The following is a 13,297-nucleotide window of genomic DNA, read 5'->3' as shown; positions in this document are numbered from 1 at the left end:
AATGCTGAAATTCAAATTTCAATTCCAAAACGTATTAGTTATGTGATCCTAACAATTGTACTTTATTTGCATAAATCTGGGCCTTTTTATTCCTCTGAATGAGAAAAACATACCCACCTTATAGTCCCTGAATTAAATGAAGTAATGCACAACACACTCATAGTAAACACTCAGTAAATATTAAATAGTATTTCTAGAGGCTCTTTCTTAGATGAAATGAAAAATCAGGAACCTTTTATATTTGTATTGATGCAATGAGAATTCAAACGGCCATCTGGAGTACTGCAAAGAGAAGCTCAGAGACAAACCCTAACCCTCCATCTCCATAACACGAGTGCTATGAGTGCTTTCCAGTCCACATGACAGAATTATTGGTTGAGCGCAAGCAGGTTAAACAGTATATAATAAGTATCTTTTTATTTCTAAACCTGGTCTTCATTTAGTCTTCAAATTGACCTCCTGAATGAGAAGTGAATGCATGAATATTAATTAGTACTGTGGCTATGCTTGATGGTTATATTTCTCAAATTACTACACTAGGATTTTAGTACAAGCCATTTTCTTGTGTGTATATGAGGCATAAAGTCCAATGAACATAAGTTTGAACCTACATCACAATAAGAGCAAATCCCAATGTAAAGAGAAGTACAACCCTCAAGTCATTTACTCCCAGCTATCAACTTACCCCAAAGTGGTTTTTCAAATGAATTCATATCCCAAATCCACATGTCCCACATCTCCTGTTGAAAAATAAATTTCCTAAAATCAGTTTATTACAGAATAACTCTCTCCTCCCCCCATCACCTCAGCCACGCTATTCCACTGGACTATACACCAGCCACCACCTGAGGGCAAGGACCAAGTCTTACCAGCTACTTCCCCAATGCTGAGCACAATACCTGGCACAAAATATGTGTTCAGTTAATGTTTATTACATGAATAAGTGAATCAGTGAATAAAGTATTTCTGAGATCCAACACCAAGCTCAGTGGAAATACTGTAAAAAGTATCTCTCCTCCTCTTAGAAATCTATGAAGATATTAATTTCCCAGGTGGGAAGGCCAAGGACACACAGACAGCACCTGTGGCAGATACTGTTTGTTCCTTATCTCCCACCCCATGTTTCTCATGGCATTAGACCCCTAACTGAATTCAAGTGATCATTCTCTGCTAGACTACCTATTCTTGATTGGTCCAAGTCAACTGTGACTGTTCTACTCCTCTTGCCAGTGTAAGTAACCAAATCTCAACCAATAGGATCTGAGGGGAAATCTACTGGGAAGCATTCAGGAAAAGTTATGCTCCCTCACAGAGATGCTGAAGGAGAAACTATACTTTTCTGGCTTTGGATATTGTTTGCAGAGCATACTTAGAAGTGCTGCAGCCATCTTGAGGTCATGAGGGAAGCCAACATCAACATGCTAAGGATGACAACATGAAAACATGGAAAGCAAAAGGGACCCTGTTGTATCATGGGGCCACTAACAGACTAGCCCTGAAATCTCCTAGGTCTAGACTTCTTGTTACCAGAGGGGATAAAGCCCTATTTGTTTAACTGGGTATTCTGCTACTATAGTCAAAAGCATGCCAATACATCACTCTGCAACCTACAATTATTGATTTAGATAGGCACATATCCTGTGAAGAAAAAAATGAGATGTGAACTAGTGGAGGATCCAAATTAAGGAATCTACTTTTACAGGAGATTGCATAGGAGCAGAATTTCAGTATAAATTTAACAGCTGCAAAGTAGAACCTGGTGTATAATATGCCCATTCTTAGCATTATTTAAGCTATCACAGAATCACAAATCCCTAATTCAAACTTCAATAAATATCAAGTATGTACAAGACACAAAACTAAGTAGTTTGATGTACATAAATATGAAGAAGGCTCAGTTTCTGCCCTCAATAAGCTTGTAGTTTAGGAGGATAGATAATAAGCTTTTGTGGCACTTTACAATTTACAGAATGCTTTTCTATCTTTGCAACAGGTGCCAAGCTACAAGGAGCTATACTGCACAAAGGAGAGAACCTGGTGAAGGAGAATGACGGGAATTGGTTTCAATTAGGAAAAGGCAAAAGGATATTTCAAGTGGACAAAACAATGTGAGCTAAAATAGGGAGGCAGGAAAATCAAGGGACATCTAGGGGACAGCAAACAGAAAAACTGGGAGATGTGGTTGAAAGGGTGTGTTCAGAACAGGGGAAATCTTGACTCTCACGCTAAGGAGTTTGAAGAGCAATAGTCACGGGAAATTTTCCCATGTTTTTAATTTTATCTCTTGAATACAGATGACAAATCATTACAACAGAACACTGAGGTTTCAGAAAATTTCCATCTTTCCTCCCAACCATGAACTGAGATACAAGGAAATACACTGCCACCATCAGCAGTGGAAAACCCGAGAGATCCTGGGGAGCAGTTTCTGGCAAGTAAAGGATCCAGCAGAAACCTCCTCCAGGCCAGAGGCCCATTTTATTTTCTGGCCAGAGAGTCCCTAAAGTCTCCAAGGTTTTGTTCTGTATTTTTGCCAGAATACCAACCTTAGCCCTGAGTTCTACAATCCTGCCCTCTTCCCCTCAAATTATCTCTCTCTCTCTCTTCTTTCCTTTACCACCTTCTATGCAAGTAGTCTTCATTCTCTGTCTCCAATTTCTCAACTTCTCAATTGAGTGTAGTCTGGCTTCACTTAAATGAAACTGTTTTTGATCAAGTCACTCTAATGTCCTAACTACCAAGACAAGTCTCTTTCTCATACTCCTTCTACTTGATGTCTCAGCCTCTTAAATTATTTGCAGAATAGGCAGGCTATAAGTAAAACATAACCTCTTCTTTTCTTGGCTCCAGGGTCATTCCTTGTTCTCCCACTTTTCTGACCATGCTTTGCAGTCTTCTTCTCTGGCTCATCCCACTCTGCCCGGGATCTGTCTGCATGCTGCCTGACACTGTAACAGCCTCGTTGGGAAATCCACCAGTTGTAAAGCATTACCCACCATGTGCTGATGGCTCCCACATCTGTAACTTCTTCCTGTGACTCTGGTTAGAATGCAAGCTCCTCCAGCATGAGAATCATGTTTTTCACACTTGAGCCCTAAAAATCTTATGTCTGAAGACAGCAGAAACTCATATATAAAATAGCATCTCCACCCTTTATTTTGTCCTAATGCTTTACTTTCCATTCTAGCACCAAACACTAATTTACAACATAATATATCATAATTAGTTTGTTAATTATCTTGTAAGCTTCATGAGGGCAGAGACTCTATTTTGTTTAATGCTATTACTACAGCACCTAGAAGAGAACTTGGCACATGGTAGAAGAATTCAATAATTATTTTTAAATGAATGAAAATACCAGAAAGCAATGCCATGTAAGAAGGAATAAAGGTAACTGAAATTAAAGTATTTTAAGCTTGCTGTGTTTAGGTATAGAGCAGAGATATTCGATTAATTTTAGACTTTTTAAAATTAAATATTTTTTTAAATTAAAAGGTAACAACTAATCAAGTAAAAACAGTATGTGTAATCAAAAACCAAACTGCAAAAAGGAGAAATAAGAAAACCAATCAATCGGAATAAAATGGGAAGGAACTTAAAATCATTTTAAAAACCCAGGGCTTCCCCAGTGGCACAGTGGTTAAGAATCCGCCTGCCATTGCAGGGGACATGGGTTCGAGCCCTGGTCCGGGAAGATTCCACGTGTCGCAGAGCAACTAAGCCCGCGCGCCACAACTACTGAAGCCCACGCGCGCCACAACTACTGAAGCCCACATGCACAACTACTGAAGCCTGCACACCTAGAGACCGTGCTCCACAACAAGAGAAGCCACCACAATGAGAAGCCTGCACACAGCAACGAAGACCCAATGCAGCAAAAAAAAAAAAAAAAAATCCCTCATACAAAAACCCCACAAATATAGAAGGCAAAAAAACAAAATGGTAGAAAAAATTCCCCATACATAAGTAATTTAGATGAAGATAAAAAGATTAAATGTATTCATTAAAAGTTATCAGATTCAATTTTTTAATAAAAGCTATATGCTATTTACGATACATACATCAAAAACATAAAGATTCAGAAAAGTTCAAAGCGAAAGCAACCTCACCAAAGATATACAGATGGCAAATAAACATATGAAAAGATGCTGCACATCATACATCATCAGGAAAATACAATTTAAACAACGAGATACCACTACACACTTACTACAATGGCAAAAATCCAGAACACTGATAACATCAAATACTGGTAAGGAACTCTCATCCAACAGAAACTATCATCTACTGCTGGTGAGAATGCAAAATGGTACAGCCACTTTAGAAGACAATTTAGCAGTTTCTTACAAAACTAAACATATTCTTATCATACCATCCAGCAGTCATGCTCCTTGGTATTTACCCAAAGAAGCTGAAACCTTTTGTTCACACAAAAACGTGCACATGGATGTTTACACAGTAGCTTTATTCATAATTGCGAAAAACTGGAAGCAACTGGGATGTCCCTCAGTAGGTGAATGGATGGACAAACTATGGTTCATCCAGACAATGGAATATTAGTCAGTGTTAAAAAGAAATGAGCTATCAAGCTATGAAAAGCCATGAAGGAACCTTAAATGCACATTACTGTGAAAAAAAGCCAATCTGAAAAGGCTACATACTGTATGATTCCAACTATAAGACATTCTAGAAAAGGCAAAATTATGGAGCAAAAAAAAAAAAAAAATCAGTGGTTGCCAGGGATGGGGGCTGGAGGTCAGGATAAATAGAGGATAGGATTTAGGGGGCAGTGAAAATACTCTGTATGATTATTATAATGATGGATATGTGCCTTTATATATTGGTCCAAACTCAAAGAATATACACACCTCCAAGAGTGAACCCTTAGGTAATCTATGTACTTTGACTGATTATAATGTGTCAATGTAGGTTTATCCTTGGTTAAAACAAACCAAAAAAAACAAATGCACCACTCTGGTGAGTGATGCTGATAACGAGGAGGTTATGCATTTGTGGGGGCAGGGGGCATATGGACTGAAATCTCTGTACTTTCCTCTCAATTTTATGGTAAACCTAAAATTGCTTTCAAAATAAGGCCTTTTTTAAAAAAAATTGGAAGCACAGAAGATTTACACACATAAAGGTTGAACAGCTTATACTGGACTAACCCTCCCACAAACCACAATCATAAACTCTGGCCGAAAGATAAAAACAACTAAATGCACTGGAGAGCAATCAAAAGGCAGAAACTAGACAGAAGCCAATCCTTGAAAGACAGGAACTATGCTAGGTGAGATTTGCCTTTATACAAGTGCGTGCCTGAGGGCAGATACCAGCCGACACTGTGTAGAGAAGCTGAAGTTCAAGAAGGAATTCACAATCATATTGGTTCATGGCATCAAAATATGAAGTCCGGAGCTAAAAGAGGAAAAGCAAGGGGAGATATCCTAGGAAAGAGGGAACCCCGAAATACGTATATAACCTCCACCACAATCCTTAGGTAAGCCCTGGACCATATAACACGGAAGAGACTCCAGAGGTCCAAAATGAAAGCAACAGCCAGACAGCTGTAAGAAGTGAACAAAGAAATCAGCTATTGCCCAATGCAGGGTAAACAGAGCTTGGAGTTTAAGACTAGTCAGTTGACTGCCTGCTAGAGCAACAAAGAGTCAATAATCGTTAAGACAAAACAGAATTGCAGGTCATAAAAACATATCCACAATACCCAGTATACAATAAAAACTTACTAGACATGAGAATAAACAGAAAAATCTGACCCACAGTCAAGAGAAAAAAGCAGTCAATACACACCGAACGCAAGATTACTCAGACGTTGGAATTAGCTGAGGAGGACTACTATAAATACTATAAAGTGGCTACTATAAATATGTTCAGGAACTTAATAATAAAGAGAGGGAACTCTCATCAGACAAATGAAAACTACAAAAAAGGAACCATACAGAACCATGTAGAACACAAAGATACAGTCTGAAATGAAAAATTTACTTGGCAGGTTTAAAGCAAATTTGAGACAACAGAATACAGGGTCAGTCACCGTAAAGACAGACAAAAAAACAGTAACCTAATCTGAAGATCTGAGTGGAAAGAAAAATATTTTAATAAACAAAGAGCCTCAGTGAGCTCACTGAGCAGAGGTACAAAACCATAAAGTTTAACATAGGTGAAACTGGAGTCCCAAAAAGTAGGGCACAGAGAAAATTATGCAGAAAAGTATACATAAAAATAAGAGCTGAAAATGTCCACAGTTGGCAGAAAACATAAAATTGCAAATCTAAGTTCAGTGAACCCTAAGCAAGATAAATACAAAGAAAATCACATCTAGAGCACATCACATTCAAACTGCTGAAAACTAAAGATTCAGAAAAAATCTTGAAAGCAGCAGAGAGAGAAAAAAGACATATTAAATACAGAGAAAAAAATGGATGACTTCTCATTACATGAAACAAAGACATTTTCAGATAAAGAAAAAGCCAAAACAACTCATGCCTCATAGACCTGCACTACAAGAAATGCTAACAGAAGTTCTTCAGGCAGAAGGAAAATGACACTAGATGGAAACTCAGATTTGTAAGGAGAAATGAAGAACATCAGCAATGGTAAATATCAGTAAATACAAAAGCCTGGTTTTCTTCCCTCCTGATTTCTTAAAAAAAATGGCTGATTAAAACAAAATTTATAACTTTGTATTGTACAAGTTATTAATATGAAGACATAATATATGACAAAATTAGAGCAAAGGATAGAGGTGGGAGGAAGCTTAACTATATGGTTGCAAGGGACTTAACATTTTATGTGAAATAATACAACCTAGCACCTACTCATGATATTTAAAACAAAAACAAAAGAATGCTAGGAAACTAGAAATAGAATGAATTTTGTTAACCTGATAGAGGATATCTGCCCTAAATCTACAGTAAACAAAATACTTATTGATGAAGTGTTGTAAGCATTCCCTTTGAAGTTAGGAAAAGGACAAAAATGCTTTCTATCACTTTTCCCTTCCAACAATGTACTAGAATTCCCATCCAGAACAGTAAAACAAGAAAAAGAAACAAAAGATTTAAGAATTGGAAAGACGAAAACAGAACAACAACAAAAGAAATGATAGCAAATCCAAGAAAATAAAGGCAATTAGAACTAATGAGAACTTCTGGCAAGGTTGCTGGATTCAAGATCAACATACAAAACTCAATGAATTCTTCGGTTTCCCTGGTGGCGCAGTGGTTAAGAATCTGCCTGCCAATGCAGGGGACATGGGTTCGAGCCCTGGTCCAGGAAGATCCCATGTGCCATGGAGCAACTAAGCCCGTGCACCAAAACTACTGAGCCTGCGCTCTAGAGCCCGTGAGTCACAACTACTGAGCCCCCGTGCTACAACTACTGAAGCCCGCGCCTAGAGCGTGTGCTCTGCAACAAGAGAAGCCACTGCAATGAGCAGTCCGTGCACCACAACGAAGAGTAGCCCCCGCTCGCCGCAACTAGAGAAAGCCTGCACGCAGCAACAAAGACTGAATGCAGCCAAAAATAAATAAATAAGATTTAAAAAACAAAATTCAATGAATTCCTTTGCCAATAATAACTACAAAAATGCTTAGAAAGACCTTTTAAAAAATGAAGACATAGGGGCTTCCCTGGTGGCACAGTGGTTGAGAGTCCGCCTGCCGATGCAGGGGACACGAGTTCGTGCCCCGGTCCGGGAAGATCCCACATGCCGCGGAGCGGCTGGGCCCGTGAGCCATGGCCACTAAGCCTGCGCATCCAGAGCCTGTGCTCTGCAACGGGAGAGGCCACAACAGTGAAAGGCCCGTGTAATGGGAAAAAAAAAAAAAAAAAAGAAGACATAGCATGCTCATACATGGAAAATTTATCATAGTAAAGAAGTAAATTCTCTTCATATTAATCTATATACTTACTACAGTTCCAATCAAAATCTCAATGTAGTCTTTTATAGAACTTTAAAAGCAGATCCTAAAATCATACTGAAGAGCAAAGCCATGAAAACCAATAAGATTTTGAACAACAAGGTGAGGTAACTCTGTCTACCATATATCAATCAAGCTACAGTAATTAAGTCAGTGTGAATCATGGGCAGAGACAGATTCAAAGACCGGTGAAACAGAATAGAGAGTCCAGGATCAGACCTACATGAACGTACAAACAACACATGACACGGGTGGCACGACAAATCAGTAGGAATGGGACGGGCTATTTAATAAAAGTTCATCCATACGGGAAAATAAAATTCCTACCTCACACCATACGAAAAGCCGATTCCAGGGGGCTTAAAGATTGAAGGATACAAATCCCTAAAACTTTAAAAGAAAAGAGAGGCAAATATTTTTATGTCCTTGGTTACAGAAGAATTTCTTAAAGAATACTCAAAAAGCACAAACCATAAAAGAAAAAATAATTACTACATGAAAACTAAAAATTTTAATATAACCAACGACATCACAGACATTTAAATGATAAGCCAGAGACTAGGGGAAAATATCCACAACAGAAAAAATCAGCAAAAGATTAGTATCAGAATGTACTAAAAACTTCTCCAAATCAAAACAAACAACAACACACAAGTGAAAAATAGCCAAAAGGTATGAATAGGCAAATCACAGACAAGGAACCATAAACAGCCAATGAACGTATGAAAATATACTCAACCTCAGCAGTATTCAGGGAAATGAGTTTGACCTCAACAGATGAGCAGCAACACAAGTGTCAGTAAGGAATAAAAAGCCACTCCTACAATGTTGTTGTAAGTGTAATCTGGCACAGCCACTTCAGAGAGCAATCTGACAATATCTAGTAAGCTGAAGAAAGCACTACCCTATCACTCAGTAATTCCACTTCTAGATATACACCCGGAAGAAACTCTACACGTACTTATAAGGAGAAATGTACAAAGACTGCAGCATTGTTTATGATGGGGGAAAAAAGGTAACAACATAAATGTGCATCAAGAGGATACATGAACTATATAATACTACATACTAGTTACAATTAAACTAGAACTATGTGCATCTATCTGGGTAAACAATGCTGAATGAAGAAAAAAGCAATCTGCAGGATATGCACAGTATGTTCTATTTATATAGTTTCAAAATATATTAAAATAAGACACTTCATGGACATAAATATGTACTGTAAAGGTAAAATAATATGCATGAGAATAATACACCAAATTCACATATGGTTAACTCTGAGGAGGAAGGAAAGGGCTTCAGCTATAATGGAACTTTTTTTATATATAAAAGACCTAAATTGTGGCAGGTTGTTAGTTCCTCACTCAATATCTTTCCTCTTTTTTCTTACAAATCAAACTGCTGTATTAATGAGTGGCAATTTACACATCCTGGCCTGCCAAACAGATTAAGGTAGCTAGTAAGATCAAACCAGAAATCACTGTGTGGGGTATGGGAAAGGTATTGAAAGGGAACTGACTTCACTGCCCGGATCATGAACACAAACGATGGAGCTACAAGGACATTCTTTGCAACCATGAGAAGACCTTGAGAAAGCAAGCCACAGGCTGAGGACTGAAAAGCAGAAAGATAAGAGGAGTAGGGTGCTTGATGACCACACAGCTGCCATGTCCTGGGAGGAAAAAACTCTCTTTAAAAGCACCTTTTTGGGGTGGGGGGGAGAAGGGAAACAGGTATCTTTTAGATGAAGCCAAACCTAATACTAACTGAAGAGAATCAAGTAGAGAAAAATGTAAAGATAAGACACAGGGGAAAGGTGAGTTCATGACCGTTCCTGGTCTTCTGCTACTGTACTTTACTGTATGTTTAAAATCTTTTATTTAAAAAATATATTTTACTTCTCAGATTTTAAACAGAGATTCTCAAATGTTACCCACAGATGGCTGTTGGCCCACAGATCAAGCCAAAATGCACAGGCAATGTGTATGTGCTACGAGGTGGCCAACCAGAGTGGATAAAGAATCCACTAGAAACTGGCCAACCACACTGAGAATGCAGACAGTGCTATGCTATTACCACCAGCACTGCTACCGCCAGTTTGGATAACAAACAAGACTGTAAGATCCCACAGTCTCTTTGGCTCTGGGCTTGTGATGAGAAAAACCAAAAACAATTTGCAGACTAAATGGAAATCTCTGTTGTCATTCCCTTTTCCCTATTTTTCCTTCTCCCATGCATTCCCCAGAGCTCAGTGCCATACTTTTCCTCCTCCTCCACTGAATCATCTGGGAAGAGAGAAGGAAGAAAAAATATCAAAGGACGACAGTACCCGCAAATGAAGTTTGGTTGTCTTACGACTGCAAACATGAAGGGTCTTTTGAGAACTACTTCACTTAAAACACTGTCTTATGTTACTTGGAGGTTAACTTAAGTGACCTTTTGGGATCGAAAAAGTTTTAAATTTGCTCAACAGACCAAATGAAAACAGAAATTTGGGATGGGGGTAGATATCAGATTTTGGTCCAAGATAATGGCCTGAAATATTTAGTTACCATTAAAAAAAAAAACCAACCCTTTGTTCATTTATTAGCATGTTACAGAAAGATGGTACTCTAGTTAGTCATGAATTCTACTTCATAGATGTATCACAGGTACCCCACACTACAAAACACTCTCTTCATCTTCTTCCCTTAACTAGTCAGCAATCTGGTACACCGGTTTTGGTTTTTGTGGGGTTTTTTCCTCCTAATTTGGTTATTCTCTAATGCCACTTAACTTCTTTTCTTAGCTTATATTGTTTCTGCATTCTCTCTTGCTGTTTTTACTCAACTTTCTAGCCCCTTGCCTTTTGTTTTTGTGAATAGCTATTCTCTACCTCACTGCCTCAATTTAGTTTTCTCCTAGTTTCACATGGCTTCTGATACTAGTTAAGGACTTCTGCACTGACACTATAGCTAAGGTCCATGCTAGGAGATAACATCCCAAGTGCTTTTTCTTGGAATTTTTTTCAGCTCTTTGGGAGTAGACATAGGATTTGCTTCCTGCTCTCAGAAACCCTCAAAACCACTGCAATTAGGATGTTATTCACTTAACAATATAATAGAAAGTTAACAGGAAAACTGTTGAAAAAGTCCCTGAAGTAATCCTGTTATTTACTTCACATCAGTAACTCAAAACATTACTTCTGCACTATTGTTTTAAATTCCACTTAATTCTCAAAATTGCATTCTGCTAAAACCTCTAAACACTTGGGTTATCTTCCCTTATTACACACTGAACAGTTACACATGTTTTTCTTTATTACCGTCAAAAATACCATAACTAAAAGATAAATTTTTTGCAGATGACATTTCTCCATTTCAGCTTTAGAGTATGTAAGAATTAAGTTCATCCGTGAGCAGATTTTTCCAAATACACATACTGTGTTACAGCCTAAATTTAGCTTCCTCCTTACAACCAGAAATTCAAGAAAAATAACTGTAAAATATTTAAGATATGCTTAAATGTTATTAAAGAGCATATACATTTTAATGAACATAAAATAATTTTACAGCCTTAATGAAAAGTCCTAACAGTACTGCAGAGAACAGTTAAATTTAACAACCTTCAGTCTCGCATTTTGCTGTGCTGTTAAGTGCAGTACTGCCCTATACACGTTAAAGTGCTTGATTAACAAAAAAGAACAGCAAAGCGGTCTCAAGGGAGATGAAACCTTTACCTAAAATTGCAGTCTCTGGTTTTATTATAAAGAACCCTAATCTTGAGGGAGAGTATTTAAAAAAAAGAAAAAGAAGGGGGGGTGAGAAATAATAAAAACTAGGTATTGCTTTATCTCTTCATAAGAAGAGTTTTTTCATGAAAACCAAATGTAATGTGTGGATTTGTTTGACTTTTGAATCGACAAACCAACTCAAACAGACACTATAGGGACCACTGGGAAAATATGACTATGGACTGGGTAGAAGATGATACTAAGGAATTATTGTTAGTTTTATTAGGAATGATAACATCATTATGGCTAGATTTGAAAACGTTCTCACTTTTAAAAGATCCACACTGAAGAATTTTAGAGGTAAAATAGCATGGTGTCTCATATTGCTTTAAGATACTTGGGCTCCTAACACGACAATGTAAATCAACTACACTCCAATAAAAATTAATTTAAAAAAAAAGATACTTGGGGTTGGCAGGAAGGTGGTGAGAAGGACTGAGAAGTGAAGCACATGTGGCAAATCTTAACCTCTGCTGAATCTGGAAGATGGAAACAGGTTTCAGGGGGTTCATTTTACTATTTCCTCTACTTTTATGTATGTTGGAATTTTCTGAATATAAAGAAATAACTTTTAAGTTTGTTTCAGCTAGCTAAAAGCTAATTTAGGGTTACAAACAGATTTAACATCCTACTGTGGCAGGCCAAATATTGCAAACACTGGTGTTTTATGAACAAAATCAAGGCATGAATACATTCATTCACTTAACTTCAATATAATCAGCACCTATGTACTATATGCCAAGCATGTTGCCAGACCCTAGGAGAACAAAGGTGAGTTAGACAATGTCACTATCCTTAGGGAGGAGACAGTCGGTATGCATATCTGTGATCAGGGTGGTATGACAGAGAGTTATAGAGAACAGAAGCCACACACAGAAGATGGAGGGGAAAATTGTCTGAATGGGTTTTATCTTCGTTTTTCAGCTGAAAAAGCTGGTAAGTCATGATTTTAGGGGCGGGCAGCATTTAGAGAACTGAAAGGTCTAAGAGGTCAGAAAAGAATCTGGAGCGTGGCACATGCTAAATGCTACAGAGGAAGGGTAAGTGACACTGGAAACTGTTTCTGTCAGGTATTTAGCAAGCTACATGGAGTTTGGTGATCTAAACATGAGACTAAAACATCAGAGGGTCTCAAACACTGTGCTAACTAAAAGAAATTAAACCTTATTCAAGACTTCAAGGTGAGGATATTTCAAGCCTTACTATCAGTCACATTAACTACATGCAGTGCAAGGCTGGATAAAAAATACCTAGAGTTCCCAAAGCAAGAAAGGTTATCCTTTCTTTTAATAGGAATGCAAATTTTAAAAGGAGAATAAAGGCATAGCAACAATTACTGAACTTTTAACTTTGTGCTAAGCACTTTTAGGGGGACTATATAACATAATCTTCCCAACAAGCCAATGAGCTAGGTACTATTACGCCTATGCCCATCATCTTACAGATAAGAAAACTGATGCTTTAAAAAGTTAGGTAATTTGGCCAACATCGATTTTGAGTTCTGGCCTTGACAAAGTCTGTCAAGTTCCAGTAACCACGGTAAAACCCATAAATCTGTATTCTTTATAGTCTACCTTTGGAA

General features: G+C 37.8%; 1 protein-coding gene across 3 annotated transcripts in view; it reads right to left on the bottom strand.

The window, feature by feature from the left end:
• GALNT1 (polypeptide N-acetylgalactosaminyltransferase 1) overlaps positions 1-13,297 on the bottom strand; it is a 127,921-nt gene that overhangs the window by 82,249 nt on the left and 32,375 nt on the right. For 2 of the 3 annotated variants that reach the window (XM_060118744.1, XM_060118743.1), the window contains exon 2: positions 686-740. The exons of the other annotated variant lie outside the window; for it this stretch is intronic. The gene's annotated coding sequence lies outside the window, so the exon portion shown is untranslated. The remainder of the gene's footprint in view (positions 1-685; positions 741-13,297) is intronic. 3 annotated transcript variants of the gene reach the window in all.

Source organism: Mesoplodon densirostris, chromosome 15 (assembly GCF_025265405.1).
Source record: "Mesoplodon densirostris isolate mMesDen1 chromosome 15, mMesDen1 primary haplotype, whole genome shotgun sequence".
In the NCBI taxonomy this organism is placed as follows: Eukaryota; Metazoa; Chordata; class Mammalia; order Artiodactyla; family Ziphiidae; genus Mesoplodon; species Mesoplodon densirostris.
The sequence above is the reverse complement of the archived record's forward strand: the minus strand, read 5'-3'. Positions and strand labels throughout refer to the sequence as shown.